Source organism: Lygodium microphyllum, chromosome 1 (assembly GCF_053477565.2).
Source record: "Lygodium microphyllum isolate KBCC chromosome 1, Lygodium_microphyllum_v1.1.10, whole genome shotgun sequence".
Classification (NCBI taxonomy): domain Eukaryota; kingdom Viridiplantae; phylum Streptophyta; class Polypodiopsida; order Schizaeales; family Lygodiaceae; genus Lygodium; species Lygodium microphyllum.
This window is the reverse complement of record NC_141135.1, coordinates 114578585-114584055: the sequence shown is the minus strand read 5'-3', so window position 1 is coordinate 114584055 and position 5471 is coordinate 114578585. Positions and strand designations below refer to the sequence as shown.

General features: G+C 43.6%; 1 pseudogene; it reads left to right on the top strand.

Annotated features, from left to right (window-relative positions):
- The first annotated feature begins 4465 nt into the window (after window positions 1-4465).
- Window positions 4466-4870, top strand: LOC148041577 (zinc finger A20 and AN1 domain-containing stress-associated protein 2-like; annotated as a pseudogene).
- Window positions 4871-5471: the final 601 nt, after the last annotated feature.

Sequence of the window (5471 nt, the reverse complement as noted above, 5' to 3'; positions counted from 1 at the left end):
AGCCTGTTTCTTTTTCAACCATAGCTTTAAGAGTTTTGAAATGCCCAAAAACTTCACTTTTCTTTTTCATAAAATACACCCAAACTTTTCTGCTATAGTCATCAATAAAACTGACAGAATAATGACAGCCTCCAAGAGATGCAGCTTTAGTTATCCACACATCAGAGTGGATTAATTCCAATGGCTTCTTACTCTCTTGAACATGTCTAGGAAATGGTTTCCTTGCCTGTTTTCCAAACTGACAGGCTTCACATACCTTATGCATTTCTGCAACCTTGAGTTTCGGCAAACCTGCAACAATATTTTGGGCCTGCATTGATTTAAGTCGTTGTATATTAACATGACCAATGCGTTTATGCCAGATATCAATATCTGCAACTACACCGGTCCCATGTGCAAACATTGCTGCACTCAATTCAGACATGTCTGCATCCAATGTAAACATTCTGCCCTTCTTCTTTCCTTTTGCTATCAAGCGACCTTTATTTTTCATATCCTCAACAAAGCATCCATGAGGATTAAATCTGACCTGCAAGCCCTGCTCAACCATTTGACCAATAGAAACCAGATTCTTGGTGATATTCGGGACATGAAATACATTGGACAGGTATTTCTTTTTCCCATCCTGCATAGACAAGGAAATTTTTCCAATCTACACAATAGGATGTGCAGTATCATCACCAGTCTCCACAAATCCTAGTTTTTCCATTTTTCTTACATCCTCCATCCATTCTGCATGACCTGTCATGTGGTTTGATGCACCTGAGTCAACATACCATACATCATTGCTTTCTTCTGCACTTGTCACAAAATTGTTCATGTGTTGCACCATAAACAAGTGCTCATTTCCGTCATCACCCTGTCTACTAGAAGATGCATAATTCCCTTGTTGCAGTTTTCCATTCATGATGTCATTCTGCTTTTTATAGCAGTCTTTAGCTATATGACCCATTTTACCACAGTAGTAGCATTCAACATTAGTGTTTGCATTTTGGCCTCTTTGCCATCCACCACGACCTCTTTGGCTCCCCCTGCCTCTAGAGTTACCATGTTCTCCTCCATAGGACTGGTTTTCTTGAGTTTGCTGCATATTCTGATTTTTGCCACGGCCTCCAAATCGGCCTCCTCTACCTCTGCCTCTACCTCTTCCAGCATTTGAGTAGAAGACAGCTTCTTTTGAAGTTCCTCCTGAAGAAGATGCACCACCATTTCTCTGCTCCTCAGAAATTAGAAGAGCAATCAACTCCTCAAAATCAGGAAATCTTTCACGGACGGAAATGGATGTTCGGAACTGTGCATAATCCTTTCCTAGACCATTCAAGGTCACGGAAACTAAATCATCATCTTCCACTGGCGACCCAATGGAAGCAAGTGCATCTGCAATCTTCTTCACCTTCATGTGGTAGTCGTTGATGCTCATACTTTCTCTTTGCACATTATGCAACTCTTGCTTGAGCTGCATTTTCCTGGCTTGCGTATTTGTGCTATACATTTTTGACAAAGTATCCCATGCCTCCTTTGGCGTACTTGCATCCTGAATATGCACAATCATAGAGTCTGAAATACTGATAGACAGCCAATACATAACTTTCCTGGCTCTCTCATGCCATGTTTTGAATGCCTGCATTTGCTGTTGATTGGGAACATCAGGAAGAACTGGTTCTTCTTCATTTCCTGCAACAAATTCCCAATATCCTTTTCCCATAAGAAAATTTGTCATTCTAAACTTCCATGCTTGGAAGTTGTTCTTGTCAAGTTTTTCAGTGACAATCTGTGAAAGAGAATCAGACGCCATTACAGAACACTGCAAAAAATTCTGTCACTGCAAAGAACACAGCTTCAGCCTCACAAGGGCAAATCTGCAAAACTGACGAAAGTGGTATTTGACCACACAGTCACTTCCTAGTGACGATTTTGCATCAACAGGCAACAGGGATGATTCTGTAACTCCCAATGTCTCTGTGCACAGGCATACAATGCAATTTCTACAGTAATTTTTTACCGACTTGCAGAACAGTGGTCGCACAGTATAAAACTAGGCCTTTTCCTGAGTGCGTGCAGAAAAATTCCACCTCCAAAACAGGCCCCGAAATGGCCTCAAATCAAAAAAACAAGGTCGCATCATATACTGCCCTCTTGCTTCACCGCGAAGGGCGTCTCAACGTGAGACAATGCACTCTTGCAATTTCCGGCTGTGCTACCTGTAGAGATCTGCTCCCAAAACAGAAAATGAAAGCAACACTGCTCCTCTTACTAGAACACCACGAGCTTGGCTTGCTTTCTTGAGCTCCTTACCACGAACAAGGCTCTGATACCATGTCAAGATTGTGTGAGAGAAGGAAGGAGTCTCGCTTGAAGCTTTCTTGCTTGCACAATGGGGGAAGACACACAAGGGTGGAGGCTGAAAACAGTTTTCCTCTTCTTAGTTGTGTAAGCCAAAAAGAACTCTAGTACAAAGAAATAGAAGAACCCTATGTATGGGTCTCAAACCAAACTCAACTAACTAAGGTGGCATACTAACTGAGCCACGAACTAGAGTAGATAAGGATAGCTATCATGTAGCTATTATTCATGGGCGGTGTACCAACCGCGTCTGCAACTGACAAGTCGGTGACATAAATACACAACGGTCACCCTGGCGTATCACGAGTGGAGCTCAATATCTCAATAGAATTTACCTCCCTAGGTATGTCCTGCCCTTGAGGTGCCCTAAGCGTGAAGTGGGGATTCAAAAAGGGCTAGGGGTTTAGGAACATAGCCAATTGATTGAGGCCACCAGACGTGCCTAACTTGAGGACTCCTAGGTGCAATGACTGTGAGCTATATGCTGCAAATTGTATTTGGATGTGTTGTGTGCTCCTTTCATTGTTATTTGTGTGTTGTCTTTGTGTTTGGAATTTTTTGTTTTTGCTTGTTGAGCTACATGATTTGGGCAGTAGCTAATTGCTAGTTATCATCATCAAAATGTGGTGGGGAAGGGGATTTAATGGAGTGACTCAAAAATTTCCAGCTCTGCATGTAACCCTTAAGGTTCCAGCAGACATGGAGAGAGTTAATGGAGAGGAATGGGTGGTTATAGTGGGTGAATTGACTATCACTCATATCCTTGAGAATAGCTAGGCAGAAGGAAGGTAGAAGGCTAGCTTGCATCATTAGGCGGGGCATTGCGCAGCTATCTATGGCGTTAGGATAAAAAATGAGTGGGGGGAGACCATGTTCTGTGGGGGTGGGATCCTGCTTAAGTAAGATTTTTAATAGCCTAAGGTAGTTGCATGTGGTAATGAAGGCGGGATTGGGACAGGAGGAGAAGTCAGCAATGAAGCGAGTCATGGTAGCATCTAGGCTATCAGAGGTGAAAATGAGGGCTTGTGCTAAGGTAGTAGTACGGGGGTTATATATGATGGGGAAGCCATAGCGACCATGGATGTTTATATCAAAATCTACTCCTACCCTACAAGGATACACCATGAAGGTGGGGTTGTTTCTCTAAGAAGGGAGGATATTACAAAAAACCATCTAGGAGAACACATTGTCGTCATAAATGCGTCTCTACCATAGTGGCTGGCACTCATATCCGAGCACAGAGACTGAGGCACTTCAAAAACCTTATTTTTCAAATACTCTGCATCCTCAGTGCCCCAAAGGGTGGGATTCTTCTATCTTTCTTCCAGCCATTGTTGTCCTAGCCAGCTTCTAACACCAATCACCTCTTCCGCTACTTTAAGGGGAAGGACTCTGCACATGCCATTGTGAAGGAGGAAGCTGAAGTTAAAAGGCTATTTCTCTTTTTCTTGTCTCTCCCGTACTACGAGTTCTGCATGGAAGCTAGCCAATAGGTCACCTGGGCATGGTGAAAGAGGTACAGATGGATGTGCCATAGGTTTGGCCCTCAATCTCTGTCAGGCTTCTTCCACCATTTTCTTTCTCTTTTCCCTCAAGGCGGTTTTTCTTTCCGCAGATGTGTTTGTTGACTACTACTATTCTTCATAGTGGGGTGAAGGGGGTTGTGGGATCACTTCTTCTTTGAATCTGAGCTTGACATTAAAGCACCTCTGTTGTCCATTCTTCTTTGACCAGAGATTGGACCCATGTGCCTTACCAGGTTGGGGATATTGTGGAGTCTAGCATTAGCCATAGCTGCCCCTGTTGACCTGATAATTCCATTATGCTCTAATTCTTGCAAATAGTGCTGATCTGTGACATCACTCAACTCAAGCTCATCATTTTTTGGTCAATGTATGTGCCCCTTCCAGTCCGCACTATTGGGGGTTGAGGCATGTGGTGAGACGTCAAATATAAGTACAAACTATCTCTTGGTGTTGCAGACAATGAAAGGTTAAGGAGATACCAATTCACCTCGCTCTCCAGAACAAGGGACAGAGGTGTGACATCCAGTAGTAGCAGGTCCTGCACCTTCTCATTACCCTCGTCGCTCTTCCAGAGTGAGCTTCAAGAAAGCTAGAAGATGGACAAGGATGAGACTGGTTGCCTGCCGCCCGAAGGTCTTGTGTTTTGTGCAAACAAGTGTGGCTTCTTCGGCAGTGCTACCACCATGAATCTGTGCTCCAAGTACTATAGGGATCTTGTCTTGAAGCAGAAAAGGGCATCAAAGATCACAGCCAATGTGCAAATGAAGGATGCAGCTGGGTCATTACTAAAGGAAGCAAAGCTAAAGAAAGGCAAAGAGATCAATCACGCAAGCAGTGAGGATCCTCGTAGCCTGCAACCTTCTGATGATGGATCTGCCTCATCTACACTGATACTGCCATGAGAACCTTCGCACCAACCACCAAATCGATGCTTTGCTTGCAATAAGCGTATTGGATTGACAGGATTCAAATGCAAACGTGGGTGTTGTAACAGCCCCTGATTTCCAGGTACAACCTGCGTGATTGACATTGAGGCATTCTCGTCATGAAGAGAGTTGTCGTGGAATGTATGACAGTCCGCCTGGCTCAAAAACTCCCCAAAATGGTGCTTGGCTTCAAGCATGTGATGCATAGAGGGCCATGTCACAGATTAAACTTGGTGGGAGACTGAGATTCAAGAGGGGAGGAGAGATATTTGCTAGCACTTCATGGGACCTCTCATGAAGGTCTCAAAATGAAGAAGAATTCTCTTTTGGAAAAGTAACCACGGTTAGATCTCCTCTAAGTGCTGTAGTGTCCTCCTCCACTAAAACCCCAGAATTTTTACCTCAACGTTGAAAAATGAGCTACCATTTTTGTCTTTTGGCCTCCAAATTCGGTCAAGCTTCATGCCATAGTTGTGTAAACTCCCAAGAAAGCTCCCATCTCTATAGTACTTCTTGACTGTTGGGGTTCTTCAATGTTGTACCTATGCACAGTAGGGTTTCCTAAGACTAAAAAAGGAACTAAATCTAAAGGAAGGAAAGAGAAAGGAAGGACCTAAAAACTAGGCTCTGATACCAACTATCATGAAAGGGGACCTAAAAGAGAGAGAGAGAGAGA